General features: G+C 34.8%; 1 long non-coding RNA gene across 1 annotated transcript in view; it reads left to right on the plus strand.

Moving 5' to 3' along the window:
* The window catches only part of LOC139745441 (uncharacterized), a 74,088-nt gene that overhangs the window by 42,311 nt on the left and 5,300 nt on the right, over positions 1–26,477 (plus strand). The window contains exon 2 of the long non-coding RNA XR_011711892.1: positions 17,203–17,586. This is a non-coding gene — a long non-coding RNA (uncharacterized lncRNA). The remainder of the gene's footprint in view (positions 1–17,202; positions 17,587–26,477) is intronic.

Here is a 26,477-nt window from a genome sequence, read left to right on the forward strand (position 1 = left end):
ATGAAGCAGCTTTCACCAAACTTGGTGCAAGGATGATGTATGATGGGACAATTAGTTGATGAGTAGATTTTAGTGACATTGGCAAGAGGTTAAAGGTCAAAAGTTCTAGATCAAATGCTAAAAACATTGTTGTTTCCCCTTATCCATGCAATGCTTGAAGGTATTTTCTTGAAACTTAGTGTAGACATGTACTACTGCATAAAGATTCTCCAGAGAGAGTTTCATGTCATAAGGTCAAAGGTCAAAAGGTCAAAGGTTAGGTGAATATGTCACAATTTCACTTCTCTTGCAAATGGTTCAATGTATCTTCATGGAACTTGGTACATACACATGTACTGACTGGCAGGGATTTTCTAGGGAATGTAGGGGTCATGGGTCAATAGTCAGGGGTCAAAGGTCAAGGTCAACTCGTCATAATGTTACTATTTCCCTCATATACTATTATATGGAATGCTTGCATTATTGTTTTAAAACTAAAACTTGATATATTGTATTCCCTAATGGAGATTCTCTGGGAAATTTCCAGCCAGGAGGTCAAAGGTTAAGGGTCAAAGGCCAGGTTTAAATGCAAAAAAAATATATATATATTTTATACTGTAATTACACTCTTTCTTCATACCTTGAAAATTACTCAATGCATTAACTTATAAAAGGGTCGGTCAGAAGTCAAGTAAAAATTCTCAATTCCCCAAATACAGGTACCTGCACTCTTAGACAATTACCGGTATAGCAAACCTAGGTCAAGGAAAGTGAACATTCAAGATATTTCTGACAAACCTGTCATTGCAATATTTTGTCAGTTTTGTGAAACTATCATAACACATTGTGAAGACATTGTGCCATGTATTGGGAGAATCATGCATTATGGCGGAGGCATCAGTCGCCATAGCGACATTTCTAGTTTTCCATATCTTGAAAGTGACTCAAGGTATCATTTTATGCATGTTCTACTTGACAGTGATTCTCTCAGGAATTTTAGGGTCAATGGGTCAAAGGCCAGGTTAAAATGCAAAAATTGTTCTATTTGATACTGAAATTACACTTTCTCCATACCTTGAAAGTTACCGATAAAATGGGCACAATCTCTGACAAAAGTGAATTTTTCTCACCTAAATGACAACATATCGCATTCAAAATAAAATTTTCGGTACTTCTTAACATAACAATTAAGAAATAATGGTCCAAGAAACTTGATTTTTTTTTTTCCCGCTGCTCATGGATTTTGAAAACATATCCTCACATAAAATAGAACTTTCGCGAGCCGATGTGGGCCGCCATTTTTGTTCGGAAAGTGGATGTTACCATCGAAAAAATTCAGAAAAACACGAGAAAGACATCAACAACACCGCCAGAATTGCAATCTTGTTTGCGGCCAATGCATGTGCGCCCGCTATTTTCACGTGCTTTCGCAATGGGAATTGGCGCTTACACAATGTTCGCGAGACATGTGAAGGGGTTCAGCTAAAGATCGCGGAGCATGCGTGTATTGCATAGGGATTGTACATCGTGCCACAAGCAGAAATACTATGTCGCATATCGCCCTTATCGGCAAAAATTGTGCAGGGTTTTGCCCTGGTAAATCATGAAAACTGCGTTGGTCAATGGTAAATTTCTTTTATGAAAACAATTGCGTTAATGAATAATCTTGTCTATGATATATGAAATGGTTGAAAAAAATTTGCCTGATTTGTTTACAGGTTGGAAAAACCCTTAACAATGCTTAAACTGCCGCAAACGGGATATTTTACTCTATGTGTTTTCACAGCATTCTTACACTCTGATTTGTTGAATTCATCACTGAAAGAATTCATCACTTACAAATAGTTTTATGATTATTATCATCTGCTGTACATTTAGTTAAATTAACATGATATGAATCCACAAATTAACATGATATGAATCCACAAGTATTATAGAGATTTCATATCTGTACAGTATGCAATGCACAGGTTATCAGACAAGGTAAAATGTGTGTGTTTGACACACATACAGTTGTATCTACCTGCCGTGATTATAAACCCATGAAGATGCAGAAAGTGAATGCGTTATGGGCAATGTTGCCAGATGGGGATTTCAGTAACCAAATAAGGTAGAATTTTAGCCTGGTAACCAAATCGGAATTTGGTGATTTTTGGTACTTTTTGGTGATTTTGAGACCAATGAAGAATAAATAAAACAAAAATTCATTTTGCCCAAAGTTTTTCCCTTTAATACACGGTAGACATTGCAATTTCCTGTAGAAAACATGTGCATCTCTTGTCACTCAGCACACAACACACACATACATACTCACACACACACACACACACACACACACACTAATACATACTGGGTATTATCCATATACATTGTACACGTTTTGCATTTTAGTGTGTGTGACTATGGCGTGCTCTTAAGTAAATTGCACAGAGATGCGTGCAGTACAGTTATGCAGAGTGTTTGATAGAGGTTTATTGACATCATTTTGTCTTGAAATTGAAACCTAAACTACACTTTTCCAAATCTGGTGATTTTTTATGATTAATGGGTGCTTTTTAACATGCCTTTTGGTGATTTTGTTCTGTTGGGACCTCGCAATGCTGATTGTGAGTGCAATGAATATCCCCTTACCCCTAAAAACTTGGAGGTTTCTTGTAATTAGCTTCCTCTCACTACTGGAAGCTGTATAAAAACATAGAGTCAGTAAAAGCCTTTTGTATACATTGAGTGCCAATTGGCACAGAAAATGCCATATGATTGCACACACTGTCCAAAGTCCCTGGCTGAGAAAGGGTTAACCCATTGAGGACGGGCTGATTTTCCTTCAACAAGCATTTTCCATAGACACCTGCCCGAGTATAATCGGACTCGATCATCTTCAGTGGGTTGAACCAGGGGTTATTCAGTGACCCAAGGGGGAATTAAACATCAGGTTAAAGGTGACAAAGGGATGATATACAGGTAAACTCAGCAAAAAAAAAGAGAGAAATGAAACACTTTTTCAAGTTCATATTTCTCATTGAATATTTAGCTAAAAGTTAATATATTATATACCACATGAAAGCTAATTTCATTGGCTATCAACCTGGTAGGTCAATAAAAAGGTAAACCTTATGCATGAGTGAACACCTTCATTTTTCTCTTCAAAGGCACAAAAGTAAAAATTGCAAAAAATACTGTAAAAGTGGAAATTTTTGCAGTGCTGAAATTTTTGCGCATTTCGCGCAACCCAAAACTAGCACGAAAATAAAATCACACAAATATTTTTGTTTGCCATATGTTCCAGCAGTTGATGACTTGATTCCGCGGTATTAAGAACACGTGAAACTCTTCTTACCACACCAAGTGCAAAAAATTAGTCACGTGAAAATATCCACTTTTACAGTAGCATGTTATTCGTGCGTGCCATTCGTATTAAGTGCTTTTCCATATAACAAGAAGAAAAAAGGACAAATTTAACCCAATAAAAAAACATGAATTAAGTTGCAAAAATAAAACTATGACTTCTATAATATCTTTGAAGCTCCAAAGAAAGGCTAAAATGATAGAGAAAATGAAGAATCTTCTGTCAAATACAAATTCAAAAGAAATGAGAGAAGAAGCAATATAAACACAAATGGTAAGAATTTAAATTGATTTTTGAAATGAGAAAGAATCACAATATTTCATTCTCAAATTTGTCTCAAGAATTCTTCAATTACTAAATTAAAAGAGTGAAATGACATTCTGTTCATGTAATCATCTTTGTGCCCTTACTCCCTATGTCATTTGAAGTTTGACTTGGCAGAAAATTCTTATTTTCCCCCTTTAGTTTCCAGCTTTTATTTTGTTTGAGGTTATAAAGAGATAAAGAGAACAAAAACTTATTTTGCTATTTCATTAATGTTTCTCATTGTGTTAAACTGGTCTTTTGTTATCATTGTTATCTTGAAGGGCATTTGCAAATGAAAGACAACATGTCAATTTTTGCAATTTTTACTTTTGTGCCTTGGAAGACAAAAACAAATGTGTTCACTCCTGCATAAAGTTTCCCTTTTTATTGATCTACTGGTTTGATAGCCAATTAAATTACCTTTAATATCGTCTATAATACATTGATTTTCATCAAAATCTATGAAAATTTTGAACAAAAAATGTGTGTACTTTCTTTTTTTTTTTGCTGAATCAAGCAAAGTAGCAAACAAAAATATTCACACACTACACCCTATGAATACATATTGTGCATTTCAACAACACACAGGTATTCTACTAGCATCTGGTGGTTAAAGGTCCTGTTTACCTTTGGGAAAAGTGATTTAAAACATGTTCAAGATATCACATTTGATGTATATGTGTAGGACTGTTGTATCACAAAACATCCTGCCATTTAAATTCTTTGCAATAAAGCCTAAAAAATAAGGATATATCAGTATTTGTCTCAATAAACCATAACTGTAGGCAGTTTAGTCGGGAAGCATTTTTATTATAACAATTGTTCACATTTTGGTTATTTAACAATACTTAACCCGTTGAGGACGAGTCCCGAGTATACTCGGGCAGGTGTCTATGGGAAATGCGTGTTGTAGCAAAATCAAACCGTCCTCAACGGGTTAACATCGATTATATGGCTTCAAATTTTTACAGTGGGTGTTTCTATCTGTAACTCACATTTCAAAACTATTTTAAAGCACTAATGTTGGGTGTTTGTTTCATCTACCAATGGTAAATTATGCCTTTAAAGGGACTGTACAGTACTGGTTGAGGTGAGGGATTCATTTTTTGAACATTCCTAAGTGAGATAACGAGAAACCTCTTGTGAAATTTGAAAGAGCATATAATTTTAAGAAGGATTCAATGTTTATTTGATGAAAATTGATTTTCAAATGGCTGAGATATCCAAAAAAGTGATAATAGTAAAAGGCGACAGGCCACACCTTTTATTAGGATCTCTTTGTTTCACCTTGTTTTTAGATATCTCAGCCATTTCAAAACCGATTTTCATCAAATAAACTTTTGATACCCCTTAGAATTGCATGCTCTTTGATATCTCATTGAGTGGTTTCTGAATATCTCACAAAACTTTAAAAGCTAAATCCTCACCTCGATCAGAACTGTACACACCCTTTAAGTGCTTTCTTAGTAGATGGCTAGCCATGGTAGTGGGTTAAGTAAAGAATTAAGATGGGATGATGAAGAAAGTCATCATGCTGGCACCTCTGTGAGGCCTCCAATGTCCTTGCTCGACTTTTGTCCCTTCTTTCGCTCTCACACACACACACATGCACACTTTCTCTCTCGCTAGCTATCTCTCTCTCTCTCTCTTTCTCTGCTTATTAGACATGATTACATTTTAATTACATCAGGAGAATGGATCTTCTGATCAATATTTTGTGTTGTGATGATGGTTACAGAGCTATTCCTCTGGCTTTCCTTTGCAATGCATGCTCGATGACAGTGGAAATTTAATACATCAACAAATAACATGTTAAGGTTATGTGTCAAAGTGGTGTGTTTGTTTGTTTGTCTGTGTGTGTGTGTGTGTGTCTGTAGCAAGATCCTTTGAGGGTTGATTCCATGATCATGACATTCGATTTTGTTTTTGATATAGATTTGTGCTGAGTAACGCCAAGCCGTGTGTAATTAAAAGCAGAGTAATATTCTACATCTGTTTGCCCTTCTTCACAATAGTCTATTGTAGATGCTTTGGCTTTTCCAATGATATTTGCTGTTTTTAATTATCATTAGTTGTCATTTTAGTATGTCAATGCAAGGGTTTGTAACATTTGCAAGCTTTAATCTCTTTGCTATTACATACAGTGTATGAACCTGCTTTAGCAGCCACCTGTCTATATACACCCACCTTCCCAGTAAGGTCACTTCTGATTTCTGTCAGACCTGTCTTTAGTAATTCTTGGACACACTGTCAAATTTTTGAGAAGTTTGTCTTCTAGAACACTTTGTGAAGTTCCATTTTCCATTTCCAACAATAAGTTATACACAACCATAAACAAAAATATGATTGTCTGAATGCAATATACTTTAAATGTTTACATCCACAGTTGATATGGCTAAGGTACAAATATTTTTTTTTTAAAAGTCATACAGAGTATGAAGAGTTTGTTCGCAAAAACCGATAAGTCCATTTTTGAAGATTTTGAAGTCCGGTCTCTGTCATAAAGTGAAAAAAAAAAACTTTTAAATGATATATTGGTCACTACATATAAAGGTACATTTTTGAAGTTATGGTCAAAAGAAGAATTTTTTTTTCTTATTATTCTCTTTATTTTTCTTGACCTTTAATCGCATGTCCATCAATTCCATGATCTATATTTGTTTATAAGTATATATATATATATATATATATATTTACTTTAGAACATTTTCTTTGTTTGTTTGTTTGTCTTGCTTTGTTGTATTATGCAGTAGTAATGTTCTTGATACATCCCTGCAGAATTTGGAAGCTCTGTATTGAGTGTTAGCAGGCTGGAGTCATCAATTTTATGGAATTTTGAATATCCTTTTCATTAAACATGTGAAGATGACGTGTACCTCAAAGATAAAATCAGTATTACCTTTCCTTAGATGACACTTTACCAGCCTACACACTGTATATCTAAACATAACACTAGGTATTGTGTTATCATCATAAATTATGATTTATGTGTGATTGATCAGTATAAGATAGGAAGCATACATAAAATCTTATTTAACAGAATACTGGAGATAGTCATTACTGGTATATAGATTTCATTGTGAAAATGCCCAAATAGTATTAAACCCTGTTAATCTGAAATTCTGTCTCTATTGAACAATGTTAAATTGCTTGTTTTTAGGAGTATGCAGCTTTAAGTTATCTCTATTAAAAAAAAATCATATTCATGTTATTATCATCCATGTAAAATCATGTGTACACAAGTCTCCAACTTTGGACTCTTTTTCATGTTTGAAAGGGATGAATTACACTAAAATCAAGCAGATGATAAATCTCTTTTTGATTGCTCATTAAATGTCAACAGAATAAAGTGGATTCATCTCAAAGCAGCATTCCACAAAATTGACACCCAAAATTATACAAAATTCAGGCAATAGCTCATTTACTTTTTGTCCCCGCCGAACGAGTTCGAGCAGGGGACTATGAAACGGGCTCTGTACGTGTGTGTGTCTGTGTGTCCGTGTGTCCGTCCGTGTGTCCGTGTGTCCGTCCGTGTGTGCGTCCGTGTGTGATCAAAATGTTCAATTTGCTACTTCTCTGTCATTTTTGAGTCAGTTTTGATTCTGTTTGCTTTATATGATAGCACTACATGGGAGCTTTGAAACTTCGACACAGAATTTCATTTGTGACCTTTGACATTGACCTTTGACCTATATTGTGCATTTTGCTACAAAATGCTACTCCTTCGTCATTTTTAACCCAATTTCGATTCTGTTTGCTTTATGTGATGGCACTAGGTGAGCGCTTCAAAACTTCTACACAGAATTTTGACCTTTGACTTCTTTGACCTTTGACCTTGATTTCTGACCTATATTGTACATTTTGCTGCAAAATGCTACTCCTTTGCCATTTTATTACCCGATTTCGCTTCCGTTTGCTTTATGTGATGGCACTAGGTGAGGGCTTCAAAACTTCTACAAAGAATTTTGACCTTTGACTTCTTTGACCTTTGACCTTGATTTTTTACCTATATTGTACATTGGTTACAAAATGCTACTCCTTCGCCATTTCTAACCCGATTTCGATTCCGTTTGCTTTATGTGATGGCACTAGGTGAGGGCTTCAAAACTTCTACACAGAATTTTGACCTTTGACTTCTTTGATCTTTGACCTTGATTTTTGACCTATATTGTACATTTTGCTACAAAATGCTACTCCTTCGCCATTTCTAACCCGATGTCGATTCCGTTTGCTTTATGTGATGGCACTAGGTGACGGCTGCAAAATTTCTGCACAGAATTTTGACCTTTGACTTCTTTGACCTTTGACCTTGATTTTTGACCTATATGGGCCATTCTCACATTAAGTGTTCAATTCCATGTGAGTAAAACCGAAAAATCAACAACAAAGTAATACATTCAAAGATGTGTTTTCGGTAACTTCAAAACTGGTCAAATACGAAACAAAAAGTGGAACATTCTAAATGATGGCCATTCATTGAGTAAAAATGAATTGAAATAGAGCATCATATATGATTTTTGATCACCAATCAGATACGTTACCCCAAATTTACATGTTGTAATGGACTCCTAACTTTGAATTAAATTTATTGTTTTGACCCAATTTCTGTTCAGGAAAAGACATCTGTCCCCCCTAAAGATATTGGGGTTTTTCAAGAGGTAAAGATGTTGTCATCCCTTGCCAGTTGGTAGAAATTATTTCTGTGTGGTAGGTTGAAATATATTTTTTGCTGAAATGAAATATAACCTTAAGATTCACTTTGTAATTTTAGCAAATTTTGCTTACAAATAAAGTTTCAAATCCCACAAATCATGCAAAGGGAACGACCCGATCTGGAATTTCCACAGGAAACAAATATGAATTGCTTTCCTGGGGAAATAACTATTGAAAAACATCGAATCACCTTTGTTAACATATCTGGTAAAATATAAGTAATAATTTTAGTTGTGTATGAACTAATAAATGTTACCTGTTTAATCATTTACCTCATGAATTGATGTAAAAATGAATGATGCAAGCCCAAATTAACCATTTTAAACATAGTACGTAATATTTAAACTATGAAATGTAGTGGAAAAGAGCCCTAAATGTGAAAGCTGAGTTCTTTATTCTCAGAATATTCTCATCTTACGTCTGAATGTATTTATCCATCTGACTATAAATATTCATTAAGTTTTGATGGATAACGCAATCAAGGTTTAAAATTTTTTTTTTCAGGCACTTAGAAGGAAATAGGTACAGTCTCTATGAACTCGATATGCTAAACAGTTGTTTGACCTATGGTAACATATTTGGCTCATCCCTTTTAATGAAAATGAATAAATAATTGTTCAACTTATCAATGAATCTTGAGTAGTTTTTCATATGTTGAAAAAGACTAGAATAAATATGCAACAGAACACTGAAACTTTTCGCGGACGCGTTTCATAAACTACTTTTTACTCTTTCAAAGTTTAGTAACGTATCTGGCGTACCGTAAATGAATCTGTCGGTGAAGTTACAGAGCAATTTCTACTGAATATTCTTCATTTGAAAATAACTTTAATTTTTTATGGAAGCATCATTCTATGCAGAATTGTTTTATGAACACTTTGTTTTACATAACATTATTTGTCACCGTGGGTGCCCTGAATTATACGTAACATATCTGCTAAATCTGAAAAGCAAAAAACTGGTATGCTCAATCTTAGCTTTGTCTTGTAAAATAAACGTTCAAAGTTGTTGCTTAGAATATGAAAGTGGCTGGGTTTTATAGAATAGAACTTTGGAGTTTATGAGCACACAACGATTTGTTTGTAAAAACATTAACAATTTCTTTTCATCATTTTGATTATGTTGTAACGTATCTGTCGGAAAACTTGGCATTAAGTTGTGAGACACTGACGCAGAAAGAAAAATCATGTGGAAGTGTTGCTCTTTTTTACCTCTCTGTCCTTTTGGTGTAAAAATGTAATCATGAGGTCCAACGAAACGAAGCATGTAATGTTTAGGGATGAATTTTGACCAGATTTGATCCCCAGAAAGCACAAGACTAATGAGCAAAATTCGGTCACGTACAATCTGGGGTAATGTATCTGTGGTAACGTATATGGTCGATCATATTATTATGAGAGCGATATCTACCAAATATTTCTCACTTGTACTAAACTTTAATGTTGAATCAATGCATCATTCCGAGGAGTAATGTATAATATACAATTTGTCTGACATTGCAATATCTGTCGCAGTGGGTGGCGTGAAAAGTATGTAATGTATATGTCCAAATAAAAGTGTAGAAAACCGATATTTCAAACATTGTACCGTATTCTCAATAAAGAGCTGTTGCACAAAAAATTGAAGTACTTGCAATGTATGAAGTATATCCTCAGGGTTTCATATACACAGGGTCATTGCATAGTCTTGTTATTTTCGCAATGCTGTAACACTAAAGAAACTGGTAACGTATCTGGCGGTGAACTTGGCGACAGGTTTCAAAAGGCTATAAAAAAGAAGTCAATAAAAATTTTGGAACTTTTTGAGTATTGTGATTAGCACATATGATATGCTCATTGTCCATGCAAATGATATTTGGAAAGTGTGTTTGTGGACGGAGAGGAGCAATAACACATAATTCTGAAATAGCCAGCGACACTGCGTTTTGGGGGTCTTAACCAAGTTTAACAGCAAAATTTTATACAACAAGGCAGACAACCGCATTTGATTGTGTTTATTTTTAACAAATAAAGTCCTCGTGATATATTATAAACATTTAAATAGTATCTAATAGGTTTCAGGGAACCGCAAACTGTCATGGAATGTCGGCGACACCAAAATTCCGTATTTGAACGCTTTTACTGAGAATGGGCCATATTGTACATTGGCTACAAAATGCTACTACTTCCCCATTTCTAACCCGATTTCGATTCCGTTTGCTTTATGTGATGGCACTAGGTGAGGACTTCAAAACTCTTACACAGAATTTTGACCTTTGACTTCTTTGACCCTCGACCTTGATTTTTTACCTGTATTGTACATTTTGCTACAAAATGCTACTTCTGGCGGGGACATATATTACGCACCGCGTAATTTCTACTTTTCCTTGTTTTTTTTTCAATAACGGTACAGTTCGTTGTATGTTGATTACTTGTACTGCACTACGTTATGCTGCAGAACCTGCTTGTATTTACCATGTCATCTTCCATACGGTATTGTATTTCTACGGAATTTGTTATTTTGTGATAAATTTTAATTTCATTGATAGGTGTATAGATAATCAGTGTAAACATAAATAGTGGCTGGTAGAGGGTAGATGTTAATCAGGCAACTGGGCGGATGGGTCTGCATGTGCAAGAGTTTTTTTACTGTAAAGTTTTGTTGGTCATGACATTTTTGTTTCAGTATCAACCACAACACACATGATATTTGACAGGCAGCAGTGTATTACACTCTCCACATGCACCCACACTTCACATGTAAACAAATATGTGTTGATTGTGTGTGTGTGTGTGTGTTTGTGTGTGTTCATGTATGTGCATTACATGTTTTGTTTGGGGGCTTTTTTCAATTCAAGAAATTTTATAGCAGCTTTAGATTCTGATGAATTTGGGCAGAGGGTAGTCTGGCATTGGCCTGAAATCATTTGGCATCAACATGATCTATGATAACAAGTGCTTGAATGCTCACTTGATGCATTCAATCACTGTTGTGTACATTTGCCCTAACAGTCTCACTGTTCAAGATATGACAAATAGACATTTGAAATGTATAAAATCTGTGTTTGCTTGTGTGTTTGTTGTGGACCTGTGCAGTGCTTCGCTGCATATGCTGCACAAGGTAGTCTCACATTTACAATGTATAAAGATATGTCAAATTGCATGAAGGGCTGCTTGAAGAGTTAAAGGACAAGTCCAACTTCATATACATACATGTGGATTGAGTGAGTGTGGCAATATTAGTACAATGTATTAGTGAAAGTTTTGGGGAAAATTGGACAATCCCTTCAAAAGTTATGAATTTTTAGATATCTGAGCTGTCACTGCTAGATGAGAAGACTACTACTTTTGTATGTACAGTGTATGATGTCGCATACAATGTACGTGTACGTAGAATGATATAAGGAAAATATAAAGAGAATTTTACAAAATTGTATTTTTAAAAAAATGGACTTGTCACTGACATATGTATGTGTATGTTAAGGGTAATATTGTTCCCCCTGCCTTCTGAAAGAGGCAAGTCAAGTGTTCTTTTATCATGTAAGAAAAGTGAAAATATGTTGAATTTTCTTTACATTTTCTTAATATTGTTCTACACATGTGACATCAATAGCTGTAGAAATCTTGTTATCCAGCATTGACTGAGCAGAAGCTTCAAAATTCATAACTTTTGAATGGATTGTCCAATTCTCCTCAAACTCTCACTGATGTGTTCTACTAATATTGCTGCATTCACTCAACCCACATGTCTATGAAGGTGAACTTGTCCTGTAATCTTGTGTAGAGATGTAGTATCAGGCAGCGATTTACATCTGTTGAATTGCATGAAAACAAACCTTCTGCAATATCATTACAAAGGCAAAAGCTTTGATGCTTGGTCCTTCTTCCTTGTATGGACTCTTGTAAGTAATGTTACACACTTAGGATCATAAAACAAATATCACATGTTTTAATTCTGTAGTATCCGTTATGAAATAGCACAACATACAACCACAACATTTGAGTGTTTGCATTTTCATGGTCAAGTTTTACAAAATGACCAAAAATGTGCACATATTTAACATAGTTATTGCAATGTGGCATTTCAAAAGAATGAATATATAATTTGTGCTTGATCATACTAGGTAAATGTTTAATATTCATGTAATTAACCTTGAGGTGGTACAGGTATTTATGAATATTAAGCAGAACAAATCTGTATCTTGAGTCGAACTCATTAGAAGATTTCCCAACATTGCTCATCAAGAAAATGTTGATCATAATAGTCACTTCTTACAAATGCTGCATTACTGTATCATTTTAAAGATCTACTGTATGCATACAATGTATGTGTATGTATAAACAATGCATTGATTTAATAATACATATTTAACAATTATCAGAAAAGTACATGTAAGTTATTAGCATAAAAGTAATTATCAAAATCTGTATTGTGTCTCATGTTTTAGGTAAAATTACCCCAAGTGCTGAAAAGAGAGTAATCCATAATTGCAGGCATGATCAATTGTCTTCAGACACTCTGTATCTTATTGTATCTTATTTTTATTCTGTATCTATTCTTTCTCGACCTGATTTTGTTGTTGTTCTTATTATTGCATTCATATTCAAAAAGTGATGTAAAAGCACCAGACTTATTTTAATTCATGAAAGATATTTGAAAAATATTAACTATTGCAGTGAGGGGAAATCCTATTAAGCGCACAGTAGAAAGGCAACAGTTTTTAACAAATGCTGTGCGAACATACTCCATCATTGCAAGCCAGTACCGATGAAGATTACCCCATTGAGGACAAGCTAATTTTGCTATCATACATTTTGTAAGCACATCTTTCCCATAGACACCTACCCAGGTATACTCGGGGCTAGTCTATAACAGGTTGATAGAATCCTACTCTGATGATTAGCACATTTAATCGATTAAAAATTTCACTGTACATGTACATGTGTGTGAAAGAGAATAACAATGTACAGGTCTAGACATGTGGGAATGTATTACAACAGATAACTAGTGCTTACCCACAAGTGTACACATTATAAGCTAAAATTACATTCCTTTTTTTTCTTCTTTTTTTAATTTTCTTTTTATAAGCCAGGTGATAAGCATGGAGGGATTAAGGGAATACCATACCTTTGATGACTCATTATGAAAACAAACAACATGAAATTCAGGCAAGTTATACCTGCAGCTTGGAATTTAGCTGTCTTGAAGAAGTGAAAGTGTCCTTACATTTTTTTTAGGTATATTTGGTGCAATTAGCTCTTTCTGTATCTTACAAACTTGTACAAACACATGTATGCTTCTCATTCAAGGGGATGTGCCATGGTGGAAACCCCCTGTGTGCCACATTATTCTGAGACACCAACATAGTCATGCCTTGGGAAAACATTTTGTTTTTCAAATCTATGTAAATTTCATATAGATTTATGTTAAGCTTCACATGTAGTGGGCAAAGTTGTGGAAATATGCCAAGGTTTTCTGTGATGTAAATTGTATGACAAATAAATGAATGTTTTTCTTTCAAATGACCAGTAGCTACATCGTTGTACAGGTATGTCTTTTGCACACAAAAAAGTGACAGAGTTTACACCCAAATCCAGTAGGGAACACCGTTTGCCAATCAATCACTATGCAAAATGCAAGCTAGTTTGTGAGACAAACGGAATCTGGAGAAACGCTTTCATTGTAACGCTGTATTTGGTGATTTATCGATCGATTTTAACGGGTTTGTGCGTTTGAGCAGAATATGCGAAGTTGGCACGCCGTCGACTGAGTCGGGCATTCGAACGTGGCACATAAAGAGTTAAAGTTCGGATTACAAGATCTACGTCTGCATGTGCCATATGCATATATCGTACAATCAAGGGAGAATGACAGTAATCATAAAGGGTTCAACTTATATTGTACATGAGATGATAATTTGACAGTTCAAATTGAAGAGTTGCAAATATTATGTACACATTACTATAAGTCGCCCTCATACTGATTAAGTTCAACATAATTTAAAAGTACATTTAACATGTCAAGTCATAAGGCTTGATGAAGTTATACTGCAAAGATGCCAGTTGTTACTCTTTCTTTCAGTACATTGTATGCTGTATTTTTTATTGCCAAAGATACTGCAGGTTTTATGGATAATACAATTTTCCAAAATTACAATTAACTACAAGTGTATTTCAGGAGAGGTAAAAATATTGTTATTTCACTAAAAATGCAGTGCTATATAATGCAATGTTGACATCCCCGATACTTGTTTGTGTAAGGTATTTCTACAAAAGTACATTGATGCAAAAACAACTATATCATCTTTGAATTTTTGATCAGTGATGTGAAGAAAATTCCTCAATTTACTGGAAAAACCTTGGATGTAATTTCAAAAATGTAGAGGTTTATCATGAAATTGAAATACACTAAATGAAAAAGATATCTTGAAAATGTCCTAATGCTTATCAAACTGAACAAGTTTTGCTACCAGCCTTTTTTTGTGTGTGTGTCTAATTTGCATGAATTTCCATTAATGACGCTTTTGTCATTTTATGTGCCATGCAATCATTCAAGAACCGCTGGCATCGCACTAACCACAATTTGATATAGCACTCCCACAGCCAGGGAAATTCTGTTATCAAGGACTGTTAAAAGAGATGCGTGCATTATAATGATTCATCCCAGCCGCACAGTGTCCGCACATGGTGGCAAGACAATTTCCTTGCCGCACATTCATTAGCATCCAGAAATGCCCAGTGCTGGGGTGTCACTTTCCACTGTGCGATGATGTATAAATGCAGCCAGTAATTATCATGCTTTTGCACTACACTTGGGTTATTAAAAATGTCTGCCGGTAGATTTTCACTTGCCATATTCAGCACGTATGCTATAACAGCAAAGATTTGATACACATAGAACTTGACCTGGGTACACAGAGGACAGTTAGAGATAAATTGACTATAGACATCTCAAGTCTTCCAAACACTTGGATTTGCAACACATACATGTACGCTATATACTTGCACGGGTCATTAAAAGTGTCCTCCCACATTAGCACTTGCTATTCCTTCAGCACATGCTACAGCTAAGATTTGGTGTAACTATGTTTGAGAGAACTTGATCTGTGTAGAGGACTGTGACTAACAAAATTGACCAGACATCCCAAGTTTTATACACATTTGGATTCTCAACATAGACATTTTTATGTAGCAATTCTCATGGTTGTGGGTAGTAAGAATTAATAGACAATTCATCACATGCTACAGCTATTAAAGATTTGGTGTAACTATGTTTGAGAGAACTTTATCTGAGTAGAGAACTGTGATTAACAAAATTGACCAGACATCCCAAATTGAATAACCTTTTGATTCTCAACATTGACATCTTTACAGTGTATGTAGCAATTCTCATGGTTGTTTCTATAGACAATGAGCAAGTGAATTGATTGTGTGAAAATAATTCAGTATCCTTAACAAAATCACCATTCTTATAAAGTTGGTCAGCTATTAAAGAGAAAACAGAATTACTCCTACCGATGTACATGTATTTCATAGTGTAATGTATCAGTGTGACTGCAAGATACCAGCCCTGAAAAAAAAGAGGTTCTCACCTCCCTTTAATTGCGCGAACATCCCCCCCCCCCCCCCAATCATCAATACCTGATGGCTCCAGATGACCTTGGAAGTGTCATTAATTTGTCCAATAACGTCATGACGTGGCTATCTCATGTCTGGAGATCGTTAAAATATCTTCTGGGTGTATATTATTTTTTTACCCTTCTCTTTTGAGGGAAGAAAGTGATCATAGATCTTTGTGGTGTGTGTGCAGAGTGTTTTTTTTTTTTTTGCGTTTCATTTTTTTGTTTGTGTATCGTCTCAGCAAACATATTGATGCCTCTCCAGTCGCCATTCTTTTGATTGCACTCGTGAGCAATTTCCTTTAACCTTTTCTCTGCCAGGAACTTTGGACAGTGTGTGTAGTGCTATGGGGGTTTTCTGGGCCAGTCGGTACTCAAAGCACACAAGGGGTTATGATCTACACCATAGCATTATTCTCTGTCCTCATATCTGGCCTCCCCACCCATCTCTCGAGCTGTCATTTTGATTTCCACCATAGCTTATGCAATTGTTCCAGTATAGTCATGAGAAAAGCCTTTGGCGATATTGGGGAGATAGTTAATAATAACTATTATTTATTCTGGTCCTTTTCCTTGCTCAAAGTCTCAGTGCTGCAAAGAAATATGAAGCCCTATAATACTTTAACTCTCATCATCGAAATTATATCTCCAGCAGTAGCTGACAGATTTGTCAGCCACATGTGTGTATTAGGATTTAAAAAAAGAGAAGAAAAGATATGCTTTATGTGAAAATTTTGTATACATGCAAATATGTTGTATATATACATCATTGTATGTATTGCAAAACGGATCTTTAATTAGAATGTAATAATATATCATCAGTTTTGTCCATGAAATGTTATGTTTCAGTATCGTAAAGCTGATTCCATATTGAAATTGTTGACAGGAACCTAATCACATCTTCACACTGATATAATAGCTGTTATAATGAAGTGCAAGTATGTGTGTTTGTCACTGGAACTGATCGACATACTGTGAAAAACAAAGAACATTTTTGCCATAATTGTTGGTATGGAAATCTGAGGCCATGTTAGATTAATGTGAGATGACATGTACATGTGTAGAGATGTGCATGTAGTTACCACTTCAGTTTAAAACAAGGACAGCACATGCCTTTAGTAGTCATATATAAAGCAAGTGTCAAATCAGTGTGGTATTCTGTATGGTGTGATTTCGTGAGATGGAAACATTCTGAGCATGCACACATTTTGCAAACTCTTCCTTGATTCTTGTATTTCTCTTGTCATATTTCTTATTCTAGGTGACTGAGGATGAATCATCATCACCCACAAAAGCAGCGTTCCTGGCCCCTTTAACGGATACCTTGGTTGCTATGACAACAGCAAGACCCAGAGAATCACATACATCTAACATGACATGCAACTGGAGGTTTCTGTTTCACCCAAGAGAAATACATGTAACTGCATCCATCATCATCAGACCTGTACCCCTTAAAGCTCCACGCAGCACACAGTAATCATACTTCTTAACCCCCTGCCAACAAGATTCTAAAAATTCCATACACTCTGCATATGATCAGCAAGGCTCCCGTAGTCCATGAGTTAACTGGACGGGGCACCACATCCTTGGAATAACGTTCACTACGTGGGAGATTACACTGTGGGACTTCTACGGCTGGATACAGGTAATTGTTCTAAGTTTTAAGTAGGAAATATTCCTCATGGGAGGCCAGTGTTGTTCTCCAAAGGTTATATTTAGTTGATTTTGAGCCACTTTTTTTTTTAATGCTGTGCTACATGATCCAGGAGAATATCGTCTTCGATACTCATAATGCATAAAGATATGTGATGATATGTTGGTCTGTTAGTGTCACTTTCTGAAAATATTTGTGTTCTGTATCTTGGGGATGTAAGCCAATTAAGTGTTCCAAAGTTGCCATGCCTCTTGCATTGTAAAACTGATGACATTCACGAATGAAAGGTACAGTTTACCTTTGATTCAAAAAATGTTCGACATATCACATTTAATGCATATTATGTGTATAGGTCAGTTGTATCACAAAACATTCTACCCTGCAAAAATTTTGCAATAAAGCCCAAAATAAAAGGAGATATCTCTATTTTTCTCAGTAAACCATAACTGTAGATGGTTTAATCTAGAAACATTTTTATTATAACTATTGTTCACATTTTGTATATTTGACAATACTTAACATTAATTATGCTGGTACACATGTTTACATTGGTTGTTTCTATCCCTAACTCACATTTTGGAACTATTTTGAAGCACTAAATCTGGCTGGGTTTTCATTTCATCTGCAAATGGTAAATTACGCCTTTAACAACTTGGGGTGAAACAGTCCATGTGATAACTTCTCCATTTAGAATTGTGAAAGTATTTTATTTCTAGAATGTTTATATTGTGAATTTTCTTGTATTTCAACACACACGCACAAAAAAAAAATCCCACTTATAAAATACAGCAATCTTGATGCTCTTTCAAATAAAGAAGACACCAGGAAATGCTTCTTGAGATTTTAGAATAAATGAGGTAGAATGTGGCAGTGTTGCTTCACCTAAAGGGTGCGTTCTGCATGTTCCATATGTTCAGCCACTTCTCGTACAAGTCGTCAGTAGAACCGTAGCATACAGCTTGATGTCTCCGTGGCAATACTGCAATGGTTTTTGGAACCGAGGGCGGAGACATGACTCAGAGGTTTAATGAACAAAGGCACTTGGCATTTGAGGGAATCTTATTTTCAGCCCATGTGCATACATATAACAGCTGGCATTGTGTCAGATGCTGCATTGAAAAATGAGTTTTAGAGGTCCATTTCTGTACAGAGCATGCATTTGCAATTGGCTTGAAAGCAAGCTATTGCAGCAGTTTTACTCTGTGCATAATAGTTGTGAATCAAAGGAAGTTTTTCTATAAATACAAACAGTCTGAATGTATTCTCTGCTTGTCATTCATATGCAAAGGACATCTTAAAGGGAAACTCTACTCAGATTTTGAATTGAATTGGATGGGAGGAAAGGCAGGCAGAACAGTGAAAGTTGCAGCAACATTATAGACATACACAGAAATATTACAGAATTTGAAGCTTAGCATGATTTCTTAAAAGCAGTGATATCACTTACCACTTGCAAATTCAAATTTGACTTTGGAGTGATGTCATAGCCTGACAACTTTCCAATCTTTTTCAATAAAAAGGAATTCCAGCTCCAATTTCTTCTCCAGTTCAGGTTAAATAAGGAAGCTTCAGAACTACTGTGCTATATGTTTTGTGTGTTTGTTTTCGTCATTTCTGTTTTGTAATGTCATTTCATGAATATATAATTATTTATGATTATTACTATTGAAAAATAAATCATATCAAATCAATTTAGTGAAGATTTGTGTACAAGTGATGAGGACACTTTTGAGTTCATGATCTCATCTCTTCGTATGATTTGCATAAAGACTGCAACCACAATCTGTGTTCAGAGGAACATGTAAAAACCTGATTTTATAACCTAAATTTTTTTTTCTTGTTTTGATGTAATGGTCAGTTTTCTGTTTACTTAGTTAGGATTATGTCATTTTGACTATTGAAACAAATCCTTTTTGCATGCATTTTAACTTCGCAAAAGCCAAGATTTGCAAAATTTGTGTCTACATTAATATGCATTGAATGCCAGTAGCAATTTGCACAAATTTCATATTGGGAAAAGACCATTGGCTGCCATTTGAAAAAAAATTCATGGTGCAAAAATTTCTTGCTCTAGAGCACACTTGAACAAAATCTGGATTCCTTACTTTTTAGATGATTGCATGAGATGTGTTGTGGACATGTTTAATTGAATTTGCTGTGCCTCTTTATGCTGTAAATCCAGATATTTTGCTGTACTTTTAATTTTTGCGTGTTTCACGCTACTTCTGGATAGCGCGAATTCTAAAACCCGCAAAAATATCTTCACAGTTTCCTCTGCACATATTGATTGGATTGACAATTGCGCACTGTGAATTCAAGAACCTGCGAATATGTCTTTGAGCCGCTCAACGCGAAAAATTAGTCAAGAGAAAATATTGATGTTTACAGTAGTGATCATGTTCATTTGTGCAAATTTGGATATAAAAAGAAATAATCTGTGAGTAGTTTTGACTATTGAATAATACTATTGGAGGGCATGACACCAGATATGATAAAAGTGTGATGCTAAATATGAGATTCCATTGACAAAGACAGATAGTAATTAGAATGGATCCATTATTAGTATTTTAGTGTGCCAGTGGTTCATAGATTAGTCTATTACACACCAGTGTATATTGCTGACCAACATTGAAAAATAACCATTAGGTGTACATGTAGTCATTGTAGGCAGACCAACTTTTTTTTTTCCATTTCTGAATTCAAACAGTATAGGCAGTATTGATTCATCCTATCTGATGGCCATGGTGAAATGACAACAGCTGTTATCTTCTCAGACATACATATACATAACACTCATAAGAGCTGGAGTAGGGGGAAACATCTGAAAAACAATGTGAGATGGAACTTCTGAAAGGGAAAAAATTAAGAAAGGAAGGACAAATAGAATAGCATATAGGTCAATTGACCCTCTGAAGATGGCACAAAAGGTTGAAAATTGAGTGATACTGCAATGCTGGCAGATTAAGTGTTTTCTATGGTGATGAGAGAATGCCACGTACATGGTTATAAAGATGATACTACCTTCATTTGAAAAAAAAAAAAAGCTGTAATGTTAAATAATGATAGCAGCAAAGATGGCAGATTAAAGACAAGCATGGTATTAAACAATAATAGTATGACATGGTAGTTGTACGCAAATTTTTGTAAAGACTATAAGAACTTGTTGGTACTATGACAAGAAAAGATAGAAATGACAGAATTAAAGGGATGGTATATTTTTTGTTAGGGTGGTGATTCAGATTTTAACATTTTGCAAGATAATTAGAAACCACTTTAAATACAAAATATTGAAGAGGATACTGTTCTAAGAGGAAATAAAAGTGTTTTTTACTAAAGTCGGTTTTGAATGCTAAAAAACAAAGTAAAACAAAGTGGTCCTAATAAAAGGTGGGTCTAATCTTTCAGTAAGACCTCTTTGTTTTTGGATATCTCAACCATTCAAATCCAGTTTTCATCATGTAAACTTTTAATTCCTCTTAGAATTATATGCTCTTCAGTATTTCATGTCATTGATTTCTAATTATCAGGCAAAAAGTTAAAACCTGAGTTATCATCTCAACAAAAACCATACCATCCCTTTTAACTACTTGATAACAATCAAATTGTGGGAGGTTTTATGTTAGATACATGTAGGTAGGTAGATTGTTAAATCTACTATTGGAAGAAAAATGCAATTCCAGTTTGTAGGTGTACAGACTGTACATGTCTAGAGAGTACCCAGTATTAAATGAAAGGAAAATTGTACTGCCTTATAACTTGTCAACAGAATGAGATGATGAGATGGTTGTATATAAAACTTGATGAATAGAATTTGAAATAGAAAATGAAAATAAAGAAACAGTAAGGAATGGTGATAACAAAGATGATAGTTAAATGGCAAGGGCAGTATTCAATGATTATTGTATAACATGGTAGCTGTACAAAGAAAGTTGATGCAGAGACCACCAGAACTTGTGGGCACAACAGTAAGAAAAGAAATGACAAAATGAAGTACTTGATGGCAATCAAATGGTAGGAGGTATTATGTGTGAGGAATAGGTGGGCAGATTGTTAAATCCATATGGAAGAAAAATGGAATGAGATGAACAGGTGTAAAGACCATTTGTGACCGTGCACCTCAAAACGAACATAAAGTCGCACACACTGATTTTGCTTGAGAACTGAAAATAAGTGAAATGGGTCAACCTAGCCGAACTTGACTTTTTCATATTTTCTGAAAGAGCGGGTCTTCTTTTACATTATGCTAAAATTTGGTATCATAAAACGGGCAGGAAAGTGTGTCTTTTAGCAGTTTATCTCGAACATTTTTGGTAGTATAGTGTGATTAGGTGTGTCTTTAGAATCCCTTTTTCATTTCTGAAAAACCTTGTCCACACTCTTCAATTTTAACTCTAATAACTTTTGAAAGGATAGTGCTACTGCTTTGAAAGTTGGCATTAATGATGGACAGAATGTGTTAATGAGGCATCTTTAATTTCAGTTTGATTTGATAATCCCTTCATTGTTGTTCCTCTGGTGGTTTACTTCCTATTTTTTGTCCCATTCATCGCACAGCCAGCACGGTTTGGTAAAGATTAAGTGCTTGAATAGACACTGTACTTCAGAGCCTCTTTTCTCAGTTCACACTTTTCCTGAGTTTGTGCTTTCTTTCCAATATTTATATAGGTTAGGAGAGTCCATTTGATTTGAGTTATACATCATTTTAAAGCTTAAAGTCTGCTCTTTCAGAATATGGTCTTAACTAAGAATTTATATCTGGCGACTTTTTGTTTGTTTTGAGGTGCAGGGTCACATTTGATAAATGTCAGAGTATGGTTTTTATTTTCACATCATCATGAAGGTATATTAAGTACAGTTTCATAGATAAACATACCTTTTTTGTAGATTTATATTTGTTATATTTATATAATTGCCAATAGTGTCTCTCCTGATTTGGTGATTCTGCACATGCAGTTCTATGGTACTGTATGGTGCATGCAGTTAACAAAAACAATATTAATTTCTACAATACTTTACAGTGAAAACAGTTCAATGAACCATTTATAAAGAAAAAAAATTGAAATTAAGGATTTTGGGAAGAGACCAAGAACATTAGCGGTGTGAGAAAAGAGTGTTGATAACTTTTCTTGTATGTTCTGTCTGGGTACTCAAATATTCCTATTTCTTTCAAATTAAAATAACATCAAAATTGAAATAAAATATTTTGCAGCAAATTTGAGTTTAGACAGTATCATTTTTTCTTTAATGTTCCATCTGGAATATGTATTCATACATTGTATTTATTCTAAAATACTACTGTACAGTGTTATATCACTTCTACTAACGTTATGTAGTAGTATTGGGATCAATATATTAATACATGTAATGTTTGTCAAACTTAATGAAATTGGGCTAATAGAGCAGCATAGCAATCTTTTGAAGGATCAATTCACTTTAGGCTAGGAGGATTGAACCGTCTTGGTGAAGTCAGACATGTTGCAGCCCACAGTCTGCTGCATGCATGGAGTCTATTATATCTTTATGCTCCACACAACTGTAGCCTCTTTTCTTTCAAGGATAGGAGATGTACATCAATGTTTGAAATTCTTTGTAAAAATGGTACATGCCGTCCTGCCCCTGTTATCCGCCCATGTCAGGATCAGCACCTGTCCGGTTAAATGCTTTGCCCAGATACGGGAGAAACAATGTTTAAATGTGTACTACTTGAACATTGTCAAGTACAATCGTGTAGCTGCTGACCCACTGGTACTTGTAGCTCGGTAGACACATTGTAGCATACGTTGTAGCAGTGGTGTAGGGCCTTATTTATGCTAGCCTATTAAAATTATATTCTGTTTTGTTTATGGAAATTGAAGTATTCTATTGTCAAATTCATTACACATTTCTGTTAGGAATATTATAGGTATATTGTGTGAATTTTGTGCAGATGTACATGTAGGTGTGTAAAGTGAGTTTACAAGGTCCTGTTTACCTTTGGGAACAGTGATTTAAAAAAAGAAAATAAGTTATCACATTTGATGCATATATGTGTTGGTCTGTTGTTTTAAAAAAACATCCTCCCATATAAAATTTTCACCATAAAGCCTGAAATATAAGGAGATATCAGTATTTTCTCATTAAACCATATTGTAGACGGTTTAGTCTAGCAACATTTCTATTTTAACTATTCTTCACATTTTGTCTATTTCACAATACGTAACAGTGATTATATGGATTAAAATTTTTACAGTGGTTTCTATCCGAAAAAAAAAAATGGAACTATTTTAAAGCACTAATGCTGGGTTTTGTTTCATCTGCAAATGGTAAATAATGCCTTTGAAACCACTTTTTTTTTCTTTACTGAAATGAACATTTGTAGATGATAGAGAAGTCTGGACAAGAGACAGTCGGGTAATCAAGGTTGGACTGTAGTCCAAAAGTCCCGGACTGTAATTTTTGCAACTTGTGTGCATAATACCCCTTCTTTCATATTGTGTAGTGCTGAGTTATCTTCAGCATGGCTCAGCCCTGACAAACCTTTGACTTTGTGATGATTTGGTTATTAAGAGCTCATGAGAAATCGACCAATCTCAGATAGATTGGTGAGGAATCAGCGTTGACATGTCTCAATAACCCACAAAAATGGACACATGGCCAATCCATTATACTTCCGCAGAAGCCCACAACATTCCTACGCAGATCATCAACAGTTTTTTTTTTCTCTCTCTCTCTTTTCTGTGGTATCCCACCTACAAAGGTATTTCCATCACAGGCAGCTGCATTTAAAGGACAAGTTCACCTTCATAAATATGTGGGTTGAGTGAATGCAGCAATATTAGTAGAGCACATCAGTGAGAGTTTGAGCAAAATCGGACAATCCGTTAAAAAGTTATGAATTTTTGAAGTTTCTGCTCAGTCACGGCTGGATGAAAAGACTACTATAGCTTGTGATGTCACAGGAGTACAACGATATAAAGAAAGAATAAAGAAAATTCAACATATTTCCATGTTTCTCGCATAACAAAAGAACACTTGACTTCTCTCTTTCATAAGGCAGGGAGAATAATATTACCCTTTACATACGTCAGTAGCAAGTCGAAGAAATGTGCACTTTATTCAAAAAGTAAAGTTTTGTGAAATTCTCTTTTTATTTTCTTTATATAGTTGTACGCATGTGATATCATACACTGTTGTAGTCTTCTCTTCCAGCAGTGACTGCGCAGATACTTAAAATATTCGTAACTTTTGAACGGATTGTCCAATTTTCCTCAAACTTTCACTGATGTGTTCTACTAATATTGCTGCATTCTCTCAATCCTTATGTTTATGAAGGTGGACTTGTCCTTTAAAGTCCCATTTCAAGTCTGGATGACAAAACTGTTCTACAAAGAGATGAAGTTTGACTGTGTGATCCTTAGTTGATTGCATCTTATTTCTATGTGATTCATATTTCACAAAAAAGAATGAATAAATAAAGTACCTATTAAAGCATAATATATATTGTAAGATGTGAAGACCTGATAATCAATACATGCTATGCATGCAATTTGGTTTTTTTTTTAGTGGTTACATTTACACACATTCATTCATAACTATTTCTGTGATGTGTCTGTGCATATGTGCCTTGAATACATATGTGACCCTGCACCTCAAAACGAACAAAAATTCGCCAGACATGAATTTTTAGTTAAGACCATATTCTAAAAGAGCAGACTTTAAGCTTTAAAATGATGTATAACTCAAATCAGATGGACTCTCCTAACCTATCTAAATATTGGAAAGAAAGCACAAACTCAGGAAAAGTGTGAACTGAGAAAAGAGGCTCTGAAGTACAGTGTCTATTCAAGCGCTTAATCTTTACCAAACCGTGCTGGCTGTGCGATGAATGGGACAAAAAACAGGAAGTAAACCACCAGAGTGACAACAATGAAGGGATTATCAGATTAAACTGAAATTAAGCATGCCTCATCAACACATTCTGTCCATAATTTATGCTAACTTTCAAAGCAGTAGCACTATCCTTTTAAAAGTTATTAGAGTTGAAAGTGAAGAGTGTGGACAAGGTTTTTCAGAAATGAAAAAGGGATTCTACAGACACACCTAATCACACTATTCTACCAAAAATGTTCGAGATAAACTGCTAAAAAAACACACTTTCCTGTCCGTTTTATGATACCAAATTTTGCATAATGTAAAAGAAGACCTGCTCTTTTAGAAAATATGAAAAAGTTAAGTTCGGCTAGGTTGACCCATTTCACTTATTTTCAGTCCTCACACAAAATCAGTGTGTGCGACTTTATGTTCGTTTTGAGGTGCACGGTCACATATAAGGTTTACATACAGTGTGCATGTATGTAAAAGTACTTAATTACAGCTTTGCTAATATACAGTACATGTACATAGATTGTGTATATCACATCTGTACCTGCATGAGCTCTTGTAATCTCATGTTTTTTAAATGTTGTATGATTATATCTGTACTTCACACAAACCAAACTAGCTGATGGTGTATACATTGTAGCCCAAAGCAAAGTTTTAAAGTTCATGGTTGATTTGGGAGATCCAACTTCACTGTTGATTTTTATCTACTGAATAACACAAGAATTTGGCAGCTGCCCTCTTGATATCCTGAAATTGGGATTATTACCCAACACCTGGAATATCTTATGAATGTAAGGCATCAAAACCAAGTTCAGATTCTAGCACATCAATTCATCAAGTTCTAGAAGAATTCTTGCTTCAGAAATGAACATTTCCTTTAATGGATACCTGTGAATTTCACTCCATATCTTATATCAGAGAAAGGTTAGAAAGAACAGTTTTAATGAAAATAGAGTTTGATCACAAGAAAATTGATTCCATTCACATTAATTTCAGATATCTCTAAAGCTGTTAAGAATATT

Source organism: Diadema antillarum, unplaced genomic scaffold (assembly GCF_040938485.1).
Source record: "Diadema antillarum isolate AM-2024a unplaced genomic scaffold, OU_Dant_1.0 seq00001265_RagTag, whole genome shotgun sequence".
Lineage (NCBI taxonomy): Eukaryota > Metazoa > Echinodermata > Echinoidea > Diadematoida > Diadematidae > Diadema > Diadema antillarum.